Source organism: Peromyscus californicus, unplaced genomic scaffold (assembly GCF_007827085.1).
Source record: "Peromyscus californicus insignis strain IS unplaced genomic scaffold, ASM782708v3 Scaffold_10__1_contigs__length_136768540, whole genome shotgun sequence".
NCBI lineage: Eukaryota > Metazoa > Chordata > Mammalia > Rodentia > Cricetidae > Peromyscus > Peromyscus californicus.
Window position 1 is genome coordinate 928727 of NW_026294391.1, and position 27653 is coordinate 956379.

The 27653-nt window shown below is 39.6% G+C and overlaps 1 long non-coding RNA gene across 1 annotated transcript in view; it reads right to left on the reverse strand.

The window, feature by feature from the left end:
• LOC128094283 (uncharacterized) overlaps positions 1–27158 on the reverse strand; it is a 31014-nt gene extending 3856 nt beyond the window's left edge. The window contains exon 1 of the long non-coding RNA XR_008212981.1: positions 26983–27158. This is a non-coding gene — a long non-coding RNA (uncharacterized LOC128094283). The remainder of the gene's footprint in view (positions 1–26982) is intronic.
• Positions 27159–27653: the final 495 nt, after the last annotated feature.

Below are 27653 nucleotides of genomic sequence, written 5' to 3' on the forward strand. Positions count from 1 at the left end.
ATCAGTGGTCTCAATTCACCTATAAAAAGACACAGGCTGACAGAATGGATACAAACACAGGATCCATCCTTCTGCTGCATAAAAGAAACACATCTCAACTTTAAAGACAGACACTACCTCAGAGTAAAAGGCTAGGAAAAGACTTTCAATCAAATGGAATTAAGAAGCAAGCTGGTGTAGCTATCCTAATACCTAAGGAAATAGACTTCAAACTAAAATCAATCGAAAGAGATTGGGAAGGACATTACATACTTATCACAGGGAAAATCCACCAAGATGAAGTCTCAATTCTGAACATTTATGCCCAAATACAAGGATACCCACATCTGTAAAAGAAACATTACTAAAGCTTAAATCACACATCAAACCCCACACACTAGTAGTGGGAGATTTCAACACCCCACTCTCACCACCGGATAGATCTGCCAGACTGAATCTTAACAGAGAAATAAGGGACCCAACAGAAGTTATGACTCAAATGGACTTAATAGATACCTACAGAACATTCCACCCTAACACAAAAGAATATACCTTCTTCTCAGCACCTCATAGAACCTTCTCTTACATTGACCACATGGTCAGTCACAAAGCAAATCTCAACAGATATATATAAAAAAAATTGGAATAACCTCCTGTATTTTATCAGATCACCATGACTAAAAGTTAGATTTCAACAACAACAAAATTTACAGAAACCCTACAATCTCAAAGGAAACTGAATAGTGCCCAAATGAATCACCAATGGGTCAAGGAAGAAATAAAGAAATTAAAGATTTCCTAGAATTCAGTGAAAATGAATATACCACATACCCAAACTTATGCAACACTATGAAAACAGTGCTAAGAGAAAAATTCATAGCACTAAATACCCACATAAAGAAGATGAAGAAATCTCACACTAGTGACTTAACAGCACACCTGAAAGCTCTAGAACAAAAAGAAACACACTCACCCAGGAGGAATCAACACCAGGAAATAATCAAATTGAGAGCTGAAATCAATGAAATAGAAACAAGAAGAACAATATAAAGAATCAATAAAACAAAGAGTCAGTTCTTTGAGAAAATCAACAAGATAGACAAGCCCTTATCCAAATTAAACAAAAGGCAGAGAGAGAGAATCTAAGTCAACAAAATCAGAAACGAAAAGGGAGACATAACAACAGATAATGAGGAAATCCAGAGAATCATCAGGTCATACTTCAAAAAACTGTACTCCACAAAATTGGAAAATCTGAAAGAAATGGACAATTTTCTGGATAGGTACCATATACCAAAGTTAAATCAAGACCAGATAAACTATTAAAATAGGCCAATAACCCTTAAGGAAATAGACATAGTCATTAAAAGCCACCAACCAAAAAAAAAAAGCCCAGGACCAGATGGTTTCAGCACAGAATTCTACCAGAATTTCAAAGAAGAGCTAATTCCAATACTCTTAAAATTGTTCCACACAATAGAAACAGAAAGAATATTACCAAATCTATTTACCAAGCTACAGTTACCCTGATGCCCAAACCACACAAAGATGCAACAAAGAAAGAGAATTACAGACCAATCTCCCTCATGAACATTGATGCAAAAATACTCAATAAAATATTGGCAAACTGAATCCAAGAACACATCAAAAAAATTATCCACCATGATCAAGTAGACTTCATCCCAGGGATGCAAGGAGGGTTCAACATATGAAAATCTGTCAATGTAATACATCATATAAATAAACTGAAAGGAAAAAAAACACACGATCACCTCATTAGATGCTGAAAAGGCCTTTGACAAAATCTAACACCCCTTCATGATAAAGACCTTAGAGAGATCAGGAATACAGGGAACATACCTAAACATAATAAAGGCAATTTACAACAATCCAACAGCCAACATCAAATTAAATTGAGAGAAACTCAAAGCAATTCCACTAAAATCAGGAACAAGACAAGGCTGTCCGCTCTCCCCATATTTATTCAATATAATACTTGAAGTTCTAGCTAGAGCAATAAGACAACAAAAGGAGATCTAAGGGATAGAACTTGGAAAGGAAGAAGTCAGGCTTTCACTATTTGCAGATGATATGATAGTGTACATAAGTGGCCCCAAAAATTCTACCAGGGAATTTCTACAGCTGATAAACTCCTTCAGTAATGTGGCAGGATACAAGATTAGCTAAAAATAAATCAGTAGCCCGCCTATATACAAATGATAAAAGGGCTGAGAAAGAAATCAGTGAAACATCACCCTTTACAATAGCCACAAATAATATAAAATACCTTGGGGTAACTCTAACTAAGCAAGTGAAGGACCTGTATGACAAGAACTTTAAGTCTTTGAAGAAAGAAATTGAAGAAGATATCAGTAAATGGAAAGATTCCCCATGGTCTTGGATAGGTAGGATTAACATAGTAAAAATGGCAATCTTACCAAAAGCAATTTACAGATTCAATGCAATCCCCATCAAAATCCCAACACAATTCTTCCCAGACCTGGAAAGAACAATACTCAACTTCATATGGAAAAACAAAAAACCCAGGATAGCTAAAAGAATCTTGTACACTAAAACAACCTCTGGAAACATCCACAATCCCTGACTTCAAGCTCTACTATAGAGCTACAGTAATAAAAACAGCTTTTATTATTGTACTGGCATAAAAACTGACATGTGGACCAATGGAATAGAATTGAAGACCCTGGCATTAATCTGCACACATACAAACACCATTTTTGACAAAGAAGCCAAAACTATACCATGGAAAAAAGAAAGCATCTTCAACAAATGGTGCTGGCATAACTGCATGTCAACATGGAGAAGATTTCAAATAGATTCATATCTATCACCATGCACAGAAAACTGAAGTCCAAGTGGATCAAAGACCTCAACATAAATCCAGTTACTCTGAACCTGATAGAAGAGCAAGTAGGAAGTAGTCTTGAACGCATTGGCACCAGAGATCACAGACACTGAGAGCAACAATTAATAAATGGGACCTCTTGAAACTGAGAAGCTTCTGTAAGGCAAAGGACATGGTAAAGAAGACAAAACAACAGCCTATAGAATGGGAAAAGATCTTTACCAACCCCACATCTGACAGAGGGCTGATCTCCAGAATATATAAATAACTCAAGAAACTAGACATCAAAATGCCTAACAGTCCAATTAAAAAAATGGGCTATAGAGCTAAACAGAGAATTCTCAATGGAAGAATCTCAAATGGCTGAAAGACATTTTAAAAAATTGCTCAATATCCGTATTCATCAGTGAAATGGAAATCAAAAGGACTCCGAAATACCATCTTACACCTGACAGAATGGCTAAGATCAAAAACACTGATGACAGCTGATGTTGGAGAGGATGTGGAGCAAGGGGAACACTCCTACACTGTTGGTGGGAATGAAAATTTGTACATCCACTTTGGAAATCAGTATGGTGGTTTCTCAGAAAATTGGGAATCTATCTTCCTCAAGACCCAGCTATACCACTCTTGGGCATATACCCAAGGAATGCTCAATCATACCACAATGACAGATGCTCAACTATGTTCATAGCAGCATTATTTGTAATAGCCAGAACCTGGAAACAACCTAGATGCCCTTCAACTGAAGAATGGATAAATAAAATGTGGTACATATACACTACTCAGCAGAGAAAAACAATGACATCATGAGGTTTGCAGGCAAATGGATAGATCTAGAAAAAAATCATCCTGAGTAAGGTAACCCAGACTCAGAAGGACAAACATGGCATGTACTCACTCATAAGTTGGTACTAGATATAAAACAAAGGATAACCAGACTGTAACCCACAGCTCCAGGGAGGCTAGTTAGTAAAGAGGACCCTAAGAAAGACACAGGGATTGCCCAGTGACAGAGAAATGAATGAGATCTACATGAGAATACTGGGGGTGTTGGGGGGGTAATGGGGGGCAAGGGACAGGGGATGAGAGCTTAGAGGAGCAGGAAGTTAGAGCTAGAATGGAAACAGAGTGGGATAGCAAGGAAAGAGATACCATGATAAATGAAGACACCATGGGAATAGGGAGAAGCAGAGTGCTAGGGAGGTTCCCAAGAATCCACAGGGATAACTCCACCATAGACTACTGGCAATAGTCGAGAGAATGCCTGAGCTGGCCTACTCTGGTGATCAGATGGCTGGATACCCTAATTGTCATCATAGAACCCTCATCTGGTGACTGATGGAAGCAGATGCAGAGATCCACGGCCAGGTCCCAGGTGGAGCTCCAGGAGTCCAATCGATGAGAGAGAGGAGGGATTCTATGAGCAAGGAATATTGAGACCATGACTTGAAAAAGTACAGATACAACTAGCCAAACTAGTGGAAACACATCAACTGTGGACCAATAGCTGAGGAGTGGCTTGGATGTGCCTCAATTGAATGTAACAGGCTCTGCTGACTCCCCATGAGAGACCTTGCCTTAGAGGAGGTGGGAATGAAGGGTGGTTTGGAGGGGAATGTTAGGGGGTAGGAGGAGGGAGGACAGGGGAATCTGTGGTTGGTATGTAAAATGAATAGAAAATCTCTTAATAAAAAAAGGAGAGAGAAGTAGCATAGGTTCTTTTTTATGACAATGAGACGTGTCTGCTCCTGGCAGCAAGAATCTACTTCAGATAAGATGATGGACATTGAAGAAACTCCATATGAAGTTTACTTTCTTTGTGGCAAAATTTAGCCACTGGGCAAGAAAATGCCCTTGCCGCAACTGCTGACAGTATGTTGTCCAAATTGGACAAGCAGGACACAAAAGAAACGACTGCCAAACTTTGCCAAGACAAGGTAGGAGAGCCCTTCAGAAAATCTAGCTTCACAGATGAGTCTATCAGATATTCTAGGCTGGTAGGCTGAAGATAGGTGACCCAATGTTGAAAAGTAACCTCTGGTGACTATCCAGGCAGCCAGATGTTTCTGTCATTTCTCATATTTTTTGGAAGTTGCTTGCTTGCACTTCCTGCTTACTTGGGTAATATTATTTCCTTCTCAGGTCTCTGAGGGAGTTGAAGACTAGATAGTTATATACTTATAGTTCTCCTTGTTTACTAGACTCAGAAAAGAAACTCCCCAAACAGGTGTAAATTGTATAAGGTTGAGAGACATCAAAAAATAGTTTTAGATGGTAATGAAAGTTAGGATAGAAATTTAATTAGGTACAAGACTTTGGACTCACCAAGATAGGCTACATAATAGAGTATTTTCTCTGAATTTGTCAAATGCAAATGAACTAGACATTGTTGATGTATTTATTCCCTATTTATATTGTGTATAATTATTGTGCTTATGTACATAGTTTTTCTGATATTAGTTATAACCTTTTTTATTTTAGACAAAAAAAGGGGGAAATGTAGTGATACTTTGTTTGTGATCTAACAAATAAAGCTTGCCTGAAGACCAGAGTGCAGAGCTAAGCCACTAGTTAGCCATAGAGGCCAGGCAGTGGTGGCACACACCTTTAATCCCAGAATTTGGGAGGCAGAGGCAGATGGATCTCTGTGAGTTCAAGGCCACCCTGTGCTGTACCAGACTGATCCAGTCTAAAAGATAAACAGAGCCAGGCAGTGGTGGTGGCTCACAACTTTAATCCCAGCACTAGGGAGGTGGAGACAGGAATATAAAGTGGGTGGAGACAGGAATATAAGGTGGGTGGAGACAGGATCCCAGCATTTCAATCTGAGGATTCATGGAGACAGGATCTTGCCCACTTTGGTGTAAGAATTCATTAGAGGTCAATGGTCTCTCTTGTGGCTGGCTGCTCTGCTTCTCTGATCTTTCAGCTTTCACCCTGATATCTGACTCTGGGTTTTTATTAAGACCAATTAAGATTTGTGCTACATCTCTCTCTCTCTCTCTCTCTCTCTCTCTCTCTCTCTCTCTCTCTCTCTCTCTCTCTCTCTCTCATGGACTGACTCCACACCCTGTTATCACCCCTCCTTGGGAGGTATCCTACAACTCTGGCATCTCCAACACAATCTAGGCTTCACCTTCACAACTTGTCACAATGGCCTTTCTAGGCCTCCATGCAAGGACACACTGACACACAATCATATTTCCTTATGTCATGCTTAATTTCCAAATAAAAACAATAAATAGTTCATAAATATAATATATAAACATTATATAACTATCTCAATTGCAATTGCATTATATATTTAACCAGGTCATAATTATGCCTAACATAACTATCCCTCATACAAATGCAAATTCATTATAAATTTAGAATAGGTGGCAATGTCCTTTGAGAGACATTCTTTAAGTATCTCAAACTTAAATATGATAATCATTGATATTCTCTTAATTGATGTTACAGCACATGTTAAAGAAATTAAGGAAAGAAAACACAAACACATTCTTAACAAAACACAACAGAAACACTGTCAACTATAATCCTCATTTCTGCAACTAGTTACATGGCCTTAGCTGGTATTTGTAACTACCTTTCTTTACTACCCATTCTGTATTTCATCCACCCTCTGCAAGCACCTCAGCAGGTACTGACTCTTTTCATGGAGGAGTGACCCATTCCTGACAGGTCTGTGCCCTTTGTCATCCTGCCTGGATTAGGCTATTGTAGTTTCCCACTGATTTTAATCAGAGGACATGGTAGCACCAACAGACACCCTAAAAGGATCTCCTGCACTCCAGACATAGCCTTTCTTACCTCCATTGTAGAGAAGCAATCTGATTTTCCCAGGGTAATCTGGATCAATCACAGCTCCTAAACCTGTTATTTGTAGCAGGAATCTTAAAGAGTCTTATTAATAAAATCAAACCTGTGGCCAGTTATTGGGGTGAATGCTGAAAGGTCAGAGAAGCAGAACAAGTCACAGCTAACCTCACCTGGCCAACTTCTCAGCTGGTCTTGTTTCCTCGGACTGGAAGCTTCTGTGTCCTCATCCCAATGACTCTCAGCTGAACTGTGCTGCTCAAAACCTAAAAGCTTAACCAGCCAAATGCTTCTAGTTTCTGGTCCTGACGCCTTATATACCTTTCTGCTTTCTACCATCACTCCCTGGGATTAAAGGCTCGCTTTCTGGGATTCAATGGGTGAGTCACCATGCTTGGCTGTATCCTTGAACACATGGATTTCTGCCTCTGGAATGCTAGGATTAAAGGCATGTGCTACCACTGCCTATCCTAAGTATCTAGTGGCTTTTCTGTTCTCTGACCCAAGATAAGTTTATTAGAGTACACAGTATTTTGGGGAACACAATACCACCACAGTTATTCCTTTCTTAGCCTGTTGGTTTAAGAGCATCAGAAGGCCAAAGTGGCCAGGAGGATGCTGGCTTCCAGTTTAGTGGAATATTTATTGTGGCTCCTGGAAGGAGCTCCCCCCTCTGTAAACAAAATATCTAGGCCAGCAGAATGTAAGGTTGTAGGAACAGGAAGCAAAAAAATTCCTAGTAGGTCAGGAGGAGTAATATCTCTTTTCCATCACCTTGAATCCTGGACCTGTGAATCCTGGCTATGGGAGAAACTGTACCATATATTGGGTGTTGCTTTAAAGCATATACTGCCTTCTGGAGAACCCTGCCCCAACCCTCCAAGCTGTTGTCACCTAATTGGAACTGGAACTGTGTCTTCAAAAGTCCACTCCATCTTTCTGTCAGACCAGCTGCTTCAGGATGGTGAGGAATGTGGGAAGACCAGTGGATTCCACAATTATGGACCCACTGTCATACTTCTTATGGAAGTGAAATAAGTTTCTTGGTCAGAAGCAATACTGTGTATTGCATGACAGAATGCATAAGGCATTCTGTAAGTCCACAGATGGTAGTTTTGGCAGAAGCATTATGTGCAGGAAAGACAAATCCATAACCAGAATAAGTATCTATTCCACTAAGGACAAAGTGTTGTTCTTTCCAAGGAAGAAGTTGTCCAGTGTAGTCAACCTACCATCAGATCACTAGCTGGTCACCCCAGGGAATGGTACCATATCTGGGGCTCAGTGTTGGTCTCTGCTGTTGGCAGATCTTACACTCAGCAGAAGCTTTAGCAGGTCAACCTTGGTGAGTGGAAGTCCATGTTGTCAAGCCCATTCATAACCCTCATGTCTTGCACTATGGCCACTTTGTTCATGGGCCCATTTGGCAGACAGGAACACCTAGAGAAATAGGCTGACTGTGCACAGAATGGGTAATCCTATCTACTTGATTATTTAATTCCTCCTCAGTTGAAGTCATCTTTTGATAAGCATTTACACAGAACATAAGCATTTTCACATTATTTGCCTATTTAGAGAGATCTATCCACATACTTCTTTCCCAGATATCTTTGTCATCAATTTTTCCAAGCATGCTCTTTTGCAAGTCCCTGACCATCAAGACAATCCATTGGCTACAGCCCTTGAATTGGTGAGCAATCACACATCTGGCCATTTCTCTTTCCAAACAAAATGTATGACCATGTTTATTGCCTGAAATTCTGCCCACTGTGAAAATTTCGCTTCACCAGTATCTTTCAGGGTTGTTCAAGAAAGGGGTTATAATGTTACAGTGCTCCATTTCTGCATGGTGCCTGTATAATATGCAGAACCATCAGTAAACCAAGCTCTACTCTTCTCATCCTTAGTCAACCAATCATAGAGCACACCCTGTGAGGCTATAGGTGCATGCTTGGCAGCAGGCAGCACTGTAACAGGAGTAGAAACCATAGGCATCTGGGAAACTCCTTCATGTAACTTGCTTGTGTTTTCAGGGCTTGTTCAGGCCTGACCACATATATACCACATCCATCTGGTAATAGATACTGTGCACATCCTATATTATGACTTGGTGGGTAAGAAAACACCCAGCTCATGATGGGCAGCTCAGTTCACACGGTAACTTGGTGGTCCATTGTCAAGCTCTTGGTTTCCATGAAGGCCCAATAGAAAGCCAGGAGCTGTCTTTCAAAGGGAAAACAGTTGTCTGCAGATGATGGTAGTCTTGCTCCAAAAATCCCAAAGGCCTCTTCTGTGACTCACCTGTAAGTGCTTGCCAAAGGCTCCAAACAGCATCCTACCACTGATACCTCAAGTACCATAGTGTCTATTGGATTATATGGTCCAAGTGGTAGAGCATCCTGGACCTGTGGCAGAGCCTTCTCCTATTCTAGGCCCCACACGAAGCTAGCAGTTTTCTGAGTCACTTTGTATATGGGCCAAGTGGGGAATGTGCTGTCTCCAGAATCCAAATAGGACCACTAAACATTCTGCTTCTTTCTTGGCGGTGGGAGGGGCCAGGTGAAAAATGTATCCTTCACCTTAGAAGGAATATCTCTATATGACCCACACCACTGGACTCCAAAGAATATCAAAGGCCTTTGAATTTTTGTTGGATTTATTTCCCATCCTCTGATGCACAGATGAGTCCAAAGTGGTTGCTATCTCCTGCTTACTTGATCCAATAAGCAGAATGTCATCAATAGAGTGCACCAGTGTGATGTTTTGTGGAAGAGACAAATGATCATCATCCTTAAGTTCTGTGTGATATGACACACAGCTGGAGAGTTAAGACATCCTTGAGGTAAAAATGTAAAGGTATATTGCTGACCTTGCCAACTGAAAGCAAATTGCTTCTGATGGTCCTTGTGGACAGGCACTAAGAAAAGGGCATTTTCCAGATCAGTAGCTGCATACCCTGTACCTAGACATGTGTTACTTAAATAAGGATACAACTGATACAGCAGCTGCAATCAGAGTGACTACCTGATTAAATTTTTGATAATCAAGTGTCATTCTCCACAATCCATCTGTCTTCTGCACTGGCCAGTTAGGAAAGTTAGAGAAATGGGGTAGGGACCACCACCTCTGCATCTTTTAAGTCCTTGATAGTAGCACTAATTGCTGCAATTCCTCAGGTATGTGATACTGTTTTTGATTCACTATTTTCTTTGGCAGAGGCAACTCTAAAGGCTTTCATTTAGCCTTTCTAACCAAATAGGCTCAGAGAACCAATGCAAGAGTCTGCCAACTTGTTAGTATATCTATCCCAGTGATACATTCTGGGACTGGGAAAATAAAGACACAATGAGTTTGGGGACCCACTGGACCAACTGCAAGTCAGATGTCAGCAAAACTCAATTAATCTCCTGACCTCCATAAGCCCCTACCTTAATGGAAAGGCCACAATGTTTCTTAGAGTCTCTAAGAATCAGTGCCAGTTCAGAACCAGTATCCAGCAGATCCCAGGAAGATTGATTGTTTCCTTTTCCCCAGTATACAGTCACCCTTGTATAAGGCTGTAGGTCCTTCTGAGGAAGGATTAGAGAAAAGCTAACAGTAAAATGTTCAGATCTTTTACCAAGGTCCTTCCTCAGGGGAACCTGACCATCCCTTCATTAATAGGAGTCCTGAGTCTGAAAACTGGCTCAAGTCTGGAAATTTTTCAGGGGCTGAAATTCCTTTTTTCTACAATCCAATGGAGTATTTCTTTCACTTGTTAGAGAATTTTTCAACTTATACAAATCAAAGAAAAACTGCAGTAGGCTTCTTATCTATTTCATGCCTGGAAACACCATGATTTATTAGACAGCACCAAAGGTCCATACAAGTCATGCCACCATAAAATTCACTCTGCTTGTGCTGACCATTACAGATCAGGCCATTATGAACATTGCTTTGTCTATGCTTCCCATTACAATAACTATGAACATCTTGTCTATGGAGATTCAGTGCTGCCACCTAGCCCCTGCTTCTTCAAGGCCCAATTAAACCCATTGCACTTAATTCATCCAACTGAGCAGGAGTATCTCCAACTCTAAGGTCTGGCACAGGAAAAAAAAAGGACAACAAAGCTCTTCAAATGTGCTGTTGCCCCTCTCACTGTTTTGTGTCTTATAGGATTGGTGAAGGGCACGTTTACTAGGCCTTACCATTGTGAAGGATTAGGTTTTACACAGTGTACAAATTCTAGTAATACTATTTCCCAGAGCCTTAAAATCCCTTCATCAACACTAAACCAAGGATATCATGCATCTCCACCTCCTTTTCAGTAGACTATCTTTGACGATGTTTCAGTCAACCATTCAAACAAGCTTTTGGCACCATTTTAACTGTATGAGCTTCCATATTAAAACTGAAATATCCACTCAATGGGCCCATATCAATAAACTCATCCTGGTCCAGTTTTCTGTTCCTTCCACCATCATCCAGCACCCTTAAAATCCATTCCCACACTTATTCCCAGATGTCTGCTTGAATGAATTAGCAAACCCATTAAGCTCTTCGGTAGTGTAGTGCACCTCCTCATGGACTAAACTTTCTACCTCCCTTCTAGGAGCCTGCTTTGCCTTAAATCTGGTTACAGGTCTAAAGATAACTCTTGATGGGCCCTGAGGGACATCAGTATTGTCTTGCCTGGCATTTCTTACAGAGAAAAATCACTGCTGGTTTAGCAGACAATGAAGGATTAATTTCCTCAGTCAAAGCAGAAAAGGCAGTATTTTAGAGGTTATGGTGTGAGCAAATCTTCTGCTGAGGATAGAGAGACTACTTCCTCAAGTGAGGTAAACCCTTGAGAATCTGAGGGTTCAAAATTCTCAGCTTCAATCGGGTCCTCCCACACATCCCCATCCCAAGTTACAGAATCCCATTCTTTACCAAATAATGCCCTTAGTTTAACGACCAACACCCTGGGAAACTGGGAGTTGAATTTTCACTGTAGTTCAGCCAACCTGATAATGAGGCCTACAGTTTGAATTTTTACAATTTGATCCCTGTAGGTGCTGGAGAGAAGATTCTCTTCCAGGGCACACTTAGGAACCATTAGTGTGCATATGGAGCCAGTCAGTTTTATCACAGAATTCATTGTTGTCCTTCGCTGTATTCTGAGATGCTGGAAGTTGCTTTTATCACAGAGCTCACTCTTTTCCTTTGTCAATTTATCCAGAGATGCTAGGAACAACTGACCAGCATTATCATTTTCTTTTCTTTTTCCACAAATTGTCAAAAGTTTTACATATACAGTTACCAAATCTGTTACCTCTCACAATTGATGAATCAGGATAATCAAATGCATTTCTCTCCTTTAGTTTGTAAAATAATTAATACCATGGGCTTTCAGTATGCTCTTGGCTCCCAGGAGAGGCTTCAGTAACTGTTGATATTGGCAAATTGGAAAGCCTATTTGAGACATGTGAAAGATTCATTCTTATATTTCTGTTGCTCTAGAACTACTTCTGGTACCAAGTATGTATTTGTTGGGGTTCTCTAAATAACAGAACTTATAAAATGAATCTTTCTATAGTTGAGGGTATATAGAATTACAGGCTGTGGTCCAGCTAGTCCAACAATGGCTGCCCATGAGTGGAAGGTCCAAGAATCCAGTAGTTGTTCAGTCCATGGGGCTGGATGTCTCAGCTGGTCTTCAGTATACATACAAATCCCAAAAAAGTAGGCTCTAATGCCAGTGAAGGAATGGACTTCCTAAGGAGGGTGAAAACAAGCAGGCAAAGAGAGAGAGATTTTCTCCAACTTCTTTATGTGGGCATTTAGTGCTATGAATTTTCCTCTCAGCACTGCTTTCATAGTGTCCCATAAGTTTGGGTATATAGTATATTCATTTTCATTGATCTCTAGGAAGTCTTTAATTTCTTTCTTTATTTCTTCCTTAACCCATTGGTGATTCAATTGAGCATTATTAAATTTCCATGAGATAATAGGCTTTCTGCAGTTTTTGTTGTTGTTGAAATCTAACTTTAAACTACGGTGGTCTGATAGAACACAGGAGGTTATTCCAATTTTTTTGTATCTGTTGAGATTTGCTTTGTGGCCAAGTATGTGGTCGATTTTAGAGAAGGTTCCATAGGGTGCTGAGAAGAAGGTATATTCTTTTTTGTTAGGATGGAATGTTCTGTAGATATCAATTAAGTCCATTTGAGTCATAACATCAGTTAAGTCCCTTATTTCTCTGTTAAGTTTCGATTTGGCAGATCTCTCCAGTGGTGAGAGTGGGGTGTTGAAGTCTTCCACTATTAATGTGTGGGGTTTTATATGTGATTTAAGCTTTAGTAATGTTTCTTTTATATATGTAGATGCCTTTGTGTTTGGGGCATAAATGTTCAGAATTGAAACTTCATGGATCTTTCCTGTGATCAGTATGTAATGCCCTTCTTGATCTCTTTTGATTGATTTTATTTGAAGTCTATTTTGCTGGATATTAGGATGGCTACACCTGCTTGCTTCTTAAGACCATTTGATTGGAAAGACTTTTCACAACCTTTTATTCTTAGGTTGTCTGTCTTTGAATTTGAGGTGTGTTTCTTGTATGCAGCAGAAAGATGGGTCCTGCTTTCTTATCCATTCTGTTAGCCTGTGCCTTTTTATAGGTGAATTAAGTCCATTGATATTAAGGGATATTAATGACCAGTGATTGTTCACTCCTGTTATCTTTTGGTGGTAGTGTATTGTGTACTTCTCTTCTTTGCGGGTCTACTGCTGTGGAGTTATCTATTGACTGTGTTTTCATGGGTGTATCTGACTCCCTTAGGTTGGAATTTTCCTTCTAGTGCTTTCTGTAGGGCTGGATTTGTGAAGTTATTGTTTAAATCTGCTTTTGTCTTGGAATCATCTTGTTCACTCCGTCTATGATGATTAAAAGTTTTGCTGGGTATATTACTCTAAGCTGGCATCCATGGTCTCTTAGTGTCTGCATTACATCTGTCCAGGTCCTTCTGGCTTTCAAAGTCTCTATTGAAAAATTAGGTGCGATTCTGATGGGTTTGCCTTTATAAGTCACTTGGCCTTTTTCCTTTGCTGCTCTTAATATTCTTTCTTTATTCTGTATGTTTAGTTGTTTAATTATTACATGGCAAGAAGACATTTTTTGAGAGTCTAGTCTGCTTGGTGTTCTATAAGCTTCTTGTATCTTCATAGGTATTTCCTTCTTTAAGTTGGGAAAGTTTTCTTCTATGACCTTATTGAATATATTTTCTGTGCCTTTGAGTTGGTATTCTTCTCCTTCCTCTATCCCTATTATTCTTAGGTTTGGACTTTTCATGGTGTCCCAGATTTCTTGGACATTTTGTGTTAGGACTTTTTTGGCTTTGGTATTTTCTTTGACTCACGAATCCATTTCCTTTATCCTCTACACCAGATATTCTCTCTTCCATCTCTTGTATTCTGTTGGTTATGCTTGCATCTGTGTTTCCTGTTTGTTTACTCAGATTTTCTATTTCAAGCATTACCTCTGTTTGTGTCTTCTTCATTGTTTCTATTTCCCTTTTCAGGTCTTGAACTGTTTCCCTCACCTGTTTAATTGCTTTTTTCATGATTTTCTTTAAGGGATTTATTGATTCCTTCCAATTTTTCATTTGTCTTTTCCTCTATTTCTTTACAGATTTCTTCCAATAGTTTGTTTGTCTTTTTCTCATTTTCATTATTCATTTTTTCTTGGAAGGCCTCTAGCATCTTCATGATGCTATTCTTTAGGTCTCTTTCTTCTGCTTCTTCTACCTTGTGATGGTATGCTGTTGGAGGAGGGCTAGGTTCTGGTGATACTGTATTGCTCTTTATGTTGTTGTATGTACTTCTACCTTGACATCTGCCCATCTCCTCCTCTAATGGGTATAAGAGGTGCCTGTGTCTGAGCAAGTTGCTGTTGGTCCACTCTGTGCTTGTTGTGTCTGTGTCTCAGGGGGCTCTTCTGCCGAGAGCCATTCCCCGGTGGTGGATGGGTCCTGCAGAGAGTGTAAGGGAAAGAAGTGAGCCAGGCCATGGTGGTTGGGAGAATCTTGCAGCCTGACTGACTAGCAGCCAGAGTGTGTTTTTTTATTTATATAGAATTTAGTTAGCAGGGATACATCCATGATGTTCCAAAACATAGATCATATCATTTTTGTTTTGGGGCATGTGTTTCACTTCCTTTTGCTCATCTTTTAGTCATCACTAATAAACTATGACAGAACAGAGTTATCATTTCCAATCATTTTCCCTCAAGTTTTGACATCATTAATAAACATTATCATACTTACTCATTCACCTCATAACCCATTTTTTAAGAATCTAGTGGCATATGACAGCCTATTCTCAGGCTGGTAGCTTTGGTTGCTTCAAGGACGCTAGACCAAAATGAAATCTTCAAGCCACCCTGGGCATTCTGCCATGTCCCAAGCAGTGTATTATTAAATCTTAGTGGTCAGAGTACCCAGGAAAAATCCTCAGGCCAAAGCTGCTGTAATTATTATTCAAATTATGACAAAATACAATGTTCACATTCATTTTTATAGAATTTGTCTATATGTCTAATCTTGGCATTCTGTTGTTCCTTGGTAATATGACATTATAGTGGTGCTGTATAACAGTGCTTTTGTACACTGGTTTAAATAAAATACTGATTGGTTGTGGGGCGTTTACCCAACCACCCCCACAGTTCCCCAGAGTTTTCTTGAGTGCGAGCAGCAGGAAATATTAGATAGAAGGATTTATTGCGGAGAATATCGCGGAGATAAACAGATAGAAAATAAAGGATAGCCTCGAGAGGGCCTGGAACCTATTCCAACCGGCCCCGACTGTCTCTGCCCCAGGGTTTTTATAGAGACGCCAAGGGGTGGAGCAAAAGACCTCCTCCCCCAGCACAGCCAAGTGCAGACCATCTCAGACACCTGCACTCAGGCCCGTGGTCCTAATCATCCTCTATGTGGACCTGCTGGGTAAAGCCACAAGGAACCCGAGAACGGGCTCCCACAGGTCCCCCTTTCTTAATATATAAAAAAATAACTATTAATGGCTTACAGCAATCTCCATAGCTGTTACACCTCCCAATATGGGAGTAGAGGATGATAAAGATGGCATTTCTCTTTTGAATTAGGTCCAAGGTGACCACAGCGGTCTTAGCTGCCTCAAGCCCTTTCTAAGCCAAAAACTCTTAAGGCGACTACAAACTTAAAGCATCCCTTAGCTTCATCATTACCGTTAACAGGTTAACATAAATATTGCTATACATAGTCACAATTTTTTCAATCTTACAACTCAAAGCAAACTCTTAACAGAACCATTTGAATTAGCATATACGGTGCTATATAGAGTTAACAATTTTCTCCGTCTTACTTTAACTCAATCATTTGAATTTTCTTGCTAACAGAACATAGGAAAAACTTCAATGTATTCACATCAAACTTAAATATTCCTTAACTCCACAAAATCAGGGTGCATTAATATCAATAGGGTAAATATAATTTCTGCAAACATAATTCAATCTCATAACTCCTCCTTTTCTTTATAATTTTTTAAACAAAATCCCAAACCTAGTTAGAGGAACCCAAACTCATACAATTCCTACAAACCCATATTGAAAAGCAATCTTCTCAATCTAACCATTAACACTTTGAAAACTTAGCAAAACATCCAAAAGCAGTTTCTTTTTTTTTTTTTTTTTTTTTGGTTTTTCGAGACAGGGTTTCTCTGTGTAGCTTTGCGCCTTTCCTGGAACTCACTTGGTAGCCCAGGCTGGCCTCGAACTCACAGAGATCCGCCTGGCTCTGCCTCCGGAGTGCTGGGATTAAAGGCGTGCGCCACCACCGCCCGGCCAAAAGCAGTTTCTTAATAAAACTCTTTACACTTTAAAAGTAGTCTCTTACTATACCCCATTTGCATTTCTTACTAAAAAAACATGACATTAATCCACTCAAACAACTTTTGAAATTAGACTAAGGAATATTAACTCTCCCCCTTTTCTTTATAATTTTTTAAGCAAAATCTCAAACCTAGTTAGAAAACCCAAACTTTTCCATTTAAACAGTTCCATTTATAACACAATACCAGTTCTGTAAACAGTTCCACAAAACAATTCATGAATCACCAATTAATAAAGCATATATGCATACACAAAACTGCATCTTGATTCTAGGTAGAAATAAATTTCTTCATTTAAACAGTTCCATTTTTAACCCAATTCCAGAAAACAGTTCCTAGGTCATTACTATGAATAAACTCAAAATTGTCCCATTGCAATGAAATCTCTACTGTTCATTTCATTTCTTAAGTCTCAAAATTCAAATGATAAATTCTGGTACGAGCCTTCCAAATATGAAGAAATCCATAACCAAATTCTTTTTGTAATTTTATCTCATTTTAAGTTCAAAAAGTTCAAACAAGAAATAAATTCTGGTATCAGGCTTTCACTTCAAAATATGAAGAGACGTTTTACAACCAAAACTTTTGACAGTTAACAATTTTAGTTAAAACAAGCATATCTGCAACTTTCATTCTCAAGCTGGAGACCTTTTTAGTTACAGTAATATTCTAAACCACACCGTTTTTGATGTTAGCTCAGGTTTTTCTGTGTTGCGCTGATTTTCCACGGATCTCAGCTGCGGATGCCTTGTGCTGGTTCTGGCGTCCACCATTCTTAACTTCTTAGCGGCTTCTGGAGCTTTTTAAAACATTCAGAGTGCCTACTTTACAGTCTACTGCGACACTACCTTCTGTGTCTCAGGTTCTTTCAACCATATACATTAAGAATAGACTCACTCTTAACATTTTTTGCCTTGCAAAGCATTTAGACTCACATTCAACATTTACATTGTACAAACTCACATATAACGTATTAACATCTACTTATTTATACTCCTTAAGGAAACTATAGAACTACTTTAGCAAATATATTTCTTATTACTTCTTATATACTTATTTAAACTTACATTTACAACTAGTATCTTTACTTCTTACAAGCTTATTACTACATGTCTTAAGACTACTTAGATATTTCTTGCAAGCTTATATTCTTAAAGGAACTCTATAGATCTATTTTACAAACTTACATAGGGCTACCATTAGCATATATCTAATTTAGCAAACACCTAAAGCTTTCTTAACACAGATCTAACAAGAAAATTTTTACAAACTCACATATCTTATTTATCTTTTTCTATTTCTTGCTCTTAATTATTATCACTATATCTATTAGAAAGATTCTCTTTACTAGACAGGAAGTACGTACATCATATCTAAAGTTTAGAGTTTATAGTCAGCTTTGTTATAAAGCACTGGGATTTAGTGAGTGTTGTTGTTATAGAATTGTGATAGTTGTTGCTAGGGGACTGTAACATTCTCGGGACAAAGCCACACTCCAAAGTTGCCAGTTCTCTCAGCCGTTCCGGAACCGGCAGAGATGCACTGTCAACGGTAGACGGTTTTTAACTAGAGGCTGTCCCTTCACCCAAATTCATAAGTTCCCCTAAGTGCTTCAATTCAGACAAACGTTTCTATTACAGCAGTACTTTTGGTTTGTTCTACTGAAAAACTTCACTTCATGCTGAGTGAAATTACCGTATTCAGCTGCTGTAAAGCTCTTCGCCAAATCGTGCACAGCTATTAGGTGATATAAAGTATTTTTCTGAAGAAGCTAGTAAAGCCAAAAGCGGCACAGCTCCGAACTCTATTTCCTCACTGTTTGCATTAACCAGTGACAAAACCTCAGAAACACTGATCGAGCCACTTTCATTCTGGTTACTTTATAGAAACGTCATTGGAGCTGACCTTCCTTAGTTCCACGCTCCTTACCAGAAGCTGCGGTAAACACCGAGCTTCATTCTCTTGTGAAAAAACACAAACATGTCCTCAACCCCATATTAACACAGGATCGGGACCCTTCCATAATCCCGAGCAGGGAACTTTCCATTTCGAATTACCCTCAGCTAAAGGACCAGGAAGATTGGAGTGAGCTCTAATATGGCCCACAAAGCATGGCAGCTTTCTTTTGTGGAATAGCGTCTTGGATTTGTTGAAACATTTTGACTGGATTGTTGTTAGTTCCAGTATTTTTAACAAAACTGTTACTATTCAAGAGAGTTAAGAACATAGATGTTCTTTCATGAAACATATCTTTCATTAGCTTACTCTGAGAAAAAGCATTTTCAGGATTTAGCATTTTCACTTCATTAGCTTTAACTCCTGATATTAGCAGCTGTAATATTTTGCATTGATTTCTTATAAGGAACTTTCAGGTGAAGCAACTCTTTTGTAAGACAGCTAGATTTTCTGAAGTTTGTTTCCCATCTATAAAGCAGTCATTTCTTTTTTGAATGCCTGTTTCCTTGTCTCCTTATTAGATATGCAAAGAAATCACTCATTGCAGGCTGTTTGTTCAAAAGGCAAAGAACTTTTTTAATTTCAACATAAGTTTCTTCATATCTAAGACAACGTTCAGTGTATAAACTGCTCTCTTGCTTTCTTAAGGATTTTAAAGTGGCTTGTTTGCTCTTATAGGTAGCTTTTGTCATCTGCACAGCTATTAGGGTAAATAAGGCATTTTACCAACGGAGCCCCAAACCGCGAAGCACCTAGTTCCGTATCCTTTCAATTTTTCATTGGAACTGACACTTAAACTCTTAGACGATTTTCCTCCTTATTCTTTTAAAAGCTGTATTTTAAGTTTACCATGAACGTATTTTCGAGCTGACAAAAGTGTTTCAAGGCAATGTCGCCATCTTTAGCGGAAAAACTACCTTTCCCAGAATGCATTTCCCTTATATCAGTCCATAATAGTATCAGTACCTTATATCAGTCCTTTATATCATTTCCCTTATATCAGTCATTTCCCATAGTTCTTTTTGGGTCTGAGAGTCAACTGGTTCTTTTACCAGACTTGCTTACAAATTCTTGCCCGGGAGGTTTGAACAAAGTTTTTTGCTTTTACAATGGGAGATTTGAACAAGCATTTTACATTTTCATCTATGGCACATTGGGAGGTTTCTATTCTCTCCTCAACTGGCTTCAACAGGTGTCTCTCCTTCATTTGACACTGGCCCCAAATCAGAACCACACCTGCCTCGTTAGCACGCATTGAGGTGAGCAATTCTGATAGCAACTTTCCTAGGGGCTTGTGTTTGTCTTAGCCAGTCAGTGAAAAACAAGATCATTTACAACAGCTTTTCCATAGCTCCTTCAGAGATTTTTCTCCCACTGATCTCATTTTGCTTGTTCCTTCCCCCCCAGATGCAGAGCTTCAGGTATCTGTCTGCGGATCTGTACCTCTGCTAGCTGCCTTTGGAAGTAGGGGCTTTTTTCTTCCCCCGAATCTGCCTCAAATTCTAGCAGCTTTTCACAGGTCATGTATTTTCTGGGGAGGAATATGTCCCTTCTGTTTCTTCGGAGTCTTTCCCAGACAGTTCCCAGTTTGGTCTCAGTTTATCCCCTCTACCCCAGAAACAGTTTCCGACACTACAGTGGCGGCTTTCCCTGCTACTGAAGGTAGGGGGGTTTTGTCCATTTCTGTTTTCAGGGTATGTGTGGTTTGTGTACAGACTGAAAATCTAGCAAGGGAGGTTTTTGCCATCTCTAAACTCCCATTAGGACAGGTGTTTTGCCTTATCAGGCCTTCACCTGGCCCAGTCCCCCAGTGGGTTGCATTTGCTTGTCTGGGTGATCAAGGACAGAGCTTATGCCAGAGGCAATCACCCCTTAGGGCTACACTCCCTCATCTCAGGGAGTCAGTTGAAACAAAGCTTTTCTCAAAGAGATGCTTTCTCCAACAGAAAAGAAAGCTTTACTCCTGGATAATTCTGTTCTGCCCTGGCTGGGCTCTTTCCCCAGACAGCGTTCTGACTCAGCAGCACGACTGCTTTAGACACAGTTCAGCTTTACTGCTTTCCCAGAAAGGTCCTTACTCTGATAGAAAAGCTTTTTTTCTCAGATTTCTTTTTGCAGCTCTGGACCTATCAAGCTGGGACTTGTAGGAAAGCGGGCAACTGTGCTGTTCCCATTGGTTTTAGTTTTGTTTGTTCATTAGCAATCTTCCCCTGGGTCCTGCACCTTCCTGCCTCAGCTCTGTGCTCCTGGAAGTTTACAACTGCAGGAACCCTAGTATCCCTGAAATGCACTCCAACTCAGAGACGCTGGCCAGTCGCCTCTGGGTTTTTGGTCAGAAGCGAGGATACAATGCTTCAGGGGATCTTTGTGTTAGGAAGATTAGAAGCACTTTTTTTTCATTCTGAAACGCTCAAACAAAACCTTTGATGCCTCAGCTCGGCTGTAACTGAAAAGCTTGGCTTTTTTGCTTTTCTCAGGTAAAGTCTCCTGCCCTTTTGGGCTCTCTGTAGCTCTTTACTCACACTCTCCCAAGGATTTCCCTTAGGGTACTCTGACCAGCTTGAAGAGACAGAGCTTAGAAGAGGTTTTTAGGAACTTGTCCCTGCCTCCTGCATTGCAGGGAGGATTTTTAAGGCTTGAAAGTCAGAACTTAGGTTTTGCTGTCTTAAGAGGTTTGTTGTTTTCCCTTAGAGCTAATCATAGGTGGTCCCCATACTAATATCTTCAGGTGATTCTAATTTTTTGACCTGAGAAAGTTAAAGGCTTTAGTTTTTAAGTTTGAGAGCTTTTGAGAAAGATTAAGTTTAGAGAGATTTTCCCCCCAATTTTTCCAAGAAAAGCTTCTAGTTTAAGAGAAAGATTTTTTCCCCAAGAGAGAAAGACCAACTTTTCCCAAAACTTCCCAAATTTAAACTTTGGCTTTTTACACCCCCATTTTTGCCTCAGGGAGAAATCACTTTCTCCTGCCGCTTGGACTTAGCATTTCAGCTGTCCCCAGGTCAAAAGCTTCCATAGGAAACTTTTTCTTCCCCATAAGCTCAAAGAAGAGTTTTTACTACCCGTAAAGCCCAAAGATTTTTTCCCCCAGTTTGCATTTATAGCCCCCAAAGTTAGAAAATTGAAGAGATTTTCTGTCTAGTTGCCTTACTTATTTTTTCCCTACACAATCTTACACTTCTAAGTTTTTCCTACACTATTTTACTACCCTATGCCTTATACTTATTTTTCACAGATAGAAATTGAGAAAGGGATACAAGATAGAAAATTTTGACAGAAGAGAATTTCGCTGCAGCATCGGACATCCTTTCAGTCCGTTTTCCTTTTCTCTCGAGGATAAAACCCCTGCCTCTCAATAATATATATAAAAAATATATATTTTCCATAACACCGGCATGCCTTATCCACTGGCAGGGCTGACTCAGCACTTTCGCCAAAAACTCTGTAATAAAACTATTTTCCTTTATCTTTAGTCCCTATTACTTTGTCTTTAGTCCCTGTTCATTTATCTTTAGTCACCCCTTTTTTTGGTCCCCCTTTTCTTTAGTCCCTTTTTTTTTCTTTAGTCCCTGTTCATGGCGCCATTCTGTGGGGCGTTTACCCAACCACCCCCACAGTTCCCCAGAGTTTTCTTGAGTGCGAGCAGCAGGAAATATTAGAAGGATTTATTGCGGAGAATATCGCGGAGATAAACAGATAGAAAATAAAGGATAGCCTCGAGAGGGCCTGGAACCTATTCCAACCGGCCCCAACTGTCTCTGCCCCAGGGTTTTTATAGAGACGCCAAGGGGTGGAGCAAAAGACCTCCTCCCCCAGCACAGCCAAGTGCAGACCATCTCAGACACCTGCACTCAGGCCCGTGGTCCTAATCATCCTCTATGTGGACCTGCTGGGTAAAGCCATGAGGAACCCAAGAACGGGCTCCCACAATTGGTCAGTAGCCAGGCAGAAGTATAGGCAGGATAAGCAGACAAGGAGAATTCTGGGAAGAGGAAGGCTGAGTCAGGAGATGCCAGCCCACCATCCAGGAAGCAGCATGTAATGGCACACAGGTAAAGTCATGGAACACGTGGCAACATAAAGATTAACAGAAATGAGTTGAGTTTAAATGTAAGAGCTAGTCAGTGGTAGGCCTGAGCTGATGACTGGGCAGTTTTAATTAATATAAGCTTCTGAGTGATTATTTTATAAGTGGCTGCAGGGTCCATGGGACTGGGCAGGACCAGAGAAAACTTCAGCTACATAGTGGCTCTACATGAGCAAGCTACCTTTTCTAAGAGAGGGAGGTCCTGACATCTTATTCTTTTATCATCTTTCCACTCCATACTTTGCTCATCAATATGTCTTTGTGTAGGGCAGAGGTATGTCACTTAATTGTCTGAGTGTACAGTGGGAAGAGGCTTGTAATCTGAACTGGGGCCAACTCCTCTAGCCCACCAAATCTTGTTGACCTTTTTAAACAACATTTACTTTGTTTTGATTATCTTGTTCCTGAGTAAGTACAGAGATAGATGTTTCAAGAATGTTTCATAGCCTCATGAGGAGACCTCTGGCTTCTTTATGTATCACAACCTCCAAGGCATAAGGAAGACCTTCAAGTAGATAAGGATATCTCCCTAAAAGCAGGGGAAAGTATATTCAGGACTGTCCTGGGGAAGCTTGGAAGCAGCATTCTTGGGAGAAGACATAAATGATTCATAAGAAATTTTCCATCAATCCAATATTCTCAAATTGTATAAATATTAAATGTCTCTCAAATATGCAACAGGTAAAGATGAAAACAGAGAGGGAGAACAAGGAATAGGAGACCATGGTAAATGAAGACCACATGAGAATAGGAAGAAGCAAAGTGCTAGAGAGGCCCACAGAAATCCACAAAGATACCCCCACAACAGACTGCTGGCAATGGTCGAGAGACAGCCCGAACTGACCTACTCTGGTGATGGGATGGCCAAACACCCTAATTGTCATGCTAGAAACCCCATCCAATGACTGAGGGAACTGGATGCAGAGATCCACGGCTAGGCCTCAAGTGGAGCTCCAGGAGTCCAATTAGCAAGAAAGAGGAGGGTTTATATGAGCAAGAATTGTTGAGATCAAGGTTGGATAAAGCACAGGGACAAATAGCCAAACAAATGGAAACACATAAACTATGAACCAATGGCTGAGGGGTCCCCAACTGGATCAGGCCCTCTGAATGGGTGAGATAGTCAATTGGCTTGATCTGTTTGGGAGGCATCCAGGCAGTGGGACCGGGTCCTGTGCTCATTGCATGAGTTGGCTGTTTGAAACCTGGGACCTATGCAGGATTGCTTGGCCCGGCCTGGGAGGAGGGGACTGGACCTGCCTGGACTGAGTCTACCAGTCTCAGTCCTCGGGGGAGGCTTTGCCCTAGAGGAGGTGGGAATAGGGGGTAGGCTGGGGGGAAGAGGAGGGGGGTGGGAGGGGGGAGAACAAAGGAATCTATGGCTGATATGAAGAACTGAATTGTATTGTAAAATAAAATTAAATTAAATTAAAAAAAAAGAAAAGAAAACCAAAGGTGGCATGGCAGCCATCATGTGGCTCAGCTTTGCTGGATCTTTGTCAAGCAGCTGTGCTGGCTTTATGACTTCTGCCATTCCATTCAGATATGGCTGTGCCAGAGCAAGTTTCCTGTTCACCTCAATCCTCTGACACCACTTGCTCTTCACTTTTGTGTGAAAAAATAATCCAGTGTTTGTATGAGAGAGGCCCCCAAATTGTCAATTAGTTGAGTTTGTGGAGAGCTGTAGTCTAGTGTGGCAGTGGGGACGATATAGGAGAATGGAGGCAGCACTGGCTGTGCTGAGCCTGGGTTGTGTATCCCTTGGCAAGGAACAGAACTCGGTGGCTGTCAGCAGGGGCGCAGAGCTCAGACTCACAAGTAGAATATAAGGCAGGAGTTTAAGCCTTAAGGATTGCCGGTGAGCACACAGATGCAACCCTATATATAGAATGCCAGGCACAGCTCAGTAATGGGAAAATCCCTAAAATTAGGTGGGATACATCCAGTGACATCACTGAAGAGAAAGCAGTAGTCACAGAAAAGGGAAGGGATGCAGTTATGCCTTATGGCATTTTATCACTGCTGCAAGACTGGGAGAAGCAAGGTTTCTTGTCTTTTATATATTCGAATTTTGTCCCAGCCCAATTAATGGCAAGGCTTTTCTCCTTTATCCTGAACTGATTTTCATTCTTTCTGTCATACAGAGGTTTTTTACTCTTTTATCTTATGCTTCCCACACACAGATATACTTTCTGCCCAAACACCAAAAAAGCAACTAGAGCCCATTACTATTATTGTGTTAAATTTAGAACTTGCCATCATCCGTGTTCCACTAAAGGCTTGGAAAAACTAATCTGTAGTTAGACAAATGTATGATATTTATCATTTTATATTAAATTATGTATATGTTTGTCTATTTAAATATGTGCATGAGTGCAGTTGCTGGTGAATGCCAGAGGCCATCCCCTTGGGACTGGAGTTACAGACAGTTGTGAGCAGACACAGGTGTTAGAAGGTTAAATCAATCCTATGAAATAACAGGAAGTGCTTTTAACCACTGAGCCATCTTTCCAGCCCCAAATGTCTGTTTTTTATGTTCCTTCTATAGCAGTGTAGTGCTGGGTCATCTGCCAGGACAGTGCACTGTACCAAAGATAATTACTAGGGGAATGAAGGTTTGAAAAATAAATGTACAGTCGACCTCTGATTCAAGAGCCAAATTTATTCAGATTAAATTAAAAGCAGATCATACTCCTACTATGAATAGTGGACACTGATCTCACGAACTGGTCACAGACAGTTTTGTGAATTCCACAGCATTTTATAGGTCTGTTGTTCTTTGAGCAGATATTATGTCAGACTTTCTCTACTTTTTTGGCTATTTTTTTTTATTAACTGTCTCTCTCTCTCCTCTCCTTTCCTTCCCTCCCTCTAGGACAAAATATTATATATTATATAATACAATTCAATAATAGGTCATCCCACTTTTAAAATAAGTACATACTTGAGTGTGGTGGAGTGCAACTGTAGTCTCAGCTATTTAGGAGCCTGAGGTAGGGGGGTCAATTAAGTCCCGAGTTCAAATCAGTCTATGCCACATAATGACACTACCGATCTCAATAAACATGAGCAAAATATTTTTAAAAATATATCAACTAAGATAATGTATATATTTTACATACAAATGTGCTCAATAGTATTGCTTATTAGAGAAGTATACATCAAAACCACAAATGAGATAACAGTACACCCCACTAAAATGAAGAATAACATTTACACATTTTGGGAAAGGATACAACATGACTGTGATACATATATGCTGCTGGCTAGAAATGTAAAATGGTACAACCACTTTGGAAAATAGTTTGGCAACTTCTGAAGTAGGTAGGTATGTACTTACAATGTAACCAATCCATTCATTCCTAAGCACTTATCAAAGAAAAATGAAAACTATTCACCCAAAGACATGTATATAAATGTTCCTAGCAATTTTATTTGTAGTCAAAGACTAGAAATATACATTTCTGTCAATACATGAATGGACAAATTTTGGCATATCAATATAATAAAATGGGCATTGTTGATGCGTGCCTTTAATCCCAGCACTTGGGAGGCAGAGGCAGATGGATTTCTGTGAGTTCAAGGCCAGCCTAGTCTATAAAGCAAGTTCCAGGACAGCCAGGACTTTTACTCAGAGAAACCCTGTCACAAAAAGCAAAACAAACAAAAGAACCCACAAATATAATAAAATACTATTGAGTAATAAAAGGGCTGAATATACATACACATATATAACAATATAAACAATTATGATGAAAGAAGTCAAACAAGAGTGCCTATGATATAATTCAATTCACATAAAATTGTAGAAGATGCAAACTAATCTATTATGACAAGAAAAATCATAGTTGCTTATGGATGAAAATTGGTGTGGAGGAAGGCTAGATGACAAAGAGACATTAAATAAAAATATAGTCTTTTATTTCAGTGATGGTTTGAGAAGTACATCCTTATGTCAAGTTTATTATTTATATTCAACACTTTAAATGTTACATTTACTCTGTGTTCATTATACTGCAATGAATCTATAAAACATATTTTTGAGAGAAAATGGAAAAAATATGAAAGTAAACTGGTACATCATATTAAGTTGATAATGATGTTCCACTCTTATGGGAGAATTTCCTTTATTATCAGGAGATGGATACTTAATTACTTAAGAGTATAATTCTATAGTGTCTATATCTAAGTATCAGTATTTTAGGAATAAATAACATGTACATTGTTAAATCTAGATCAACATTATATGGATGTGTATTATGCTATCCTTTCTATTGTTCTACATGATGGAAATTCTATATAATTAAAATGTGGAGGAAATACTAGTGGAAGTATTAAGGCAATTCCACATAGTTAAAAAGGAGGTTTATTTTGTGGGGTAACTTACAAGTAAAGGGATAGGTTACAGGGTCCTAGAGAGGTGAAATGCAGTCCAGCGGTGTTCTCTGGAGAATTCTGCTCGGTCTACATCCAGCATCCAGGATCCAGGAACCAAGAGAGCCAGCACATTCAGATCTCGGGTCTTAAGGGCTCCTGTCTTGGCCCCACCTCGCAGGCATGACAGTTACCTCAATGGGGATAGTACTTCCAGGTCAAAGCTGGAACAGCTACCCACTACAAGGAAATACTGTTATATTGTTTTATTGCATATCTTCCTCTTCAGATAAAGAAAGGCATTATCTTTTATACCCTAGAATGTAACCAAATACCTGGGATGTAAATATTATAATTCTGCTGTTAATGTATAAGCATGAAGAAATATGACATTCATGTAGAATTTTTCACTAACAGACGGCTAGATTCGATCACACACACACAAAAGAAACTCGAAGTAATGATGTAAATGCAGGATAGAAAATAAATATAGAAGATAACAATGATATCAAACAGATACATATTTGTACCACTAAAGAGAAGAAAGATTTTTTAAATGTTAAGCAAAATAAAACTTTCCCAATGTGAATGCTCGAAATAGCTCACTGGAAAAAAAAAAACAACAGGGAAAATATACAAGATGTATGTGTATTTTCATGACCAAGGCATATACTAACATATATC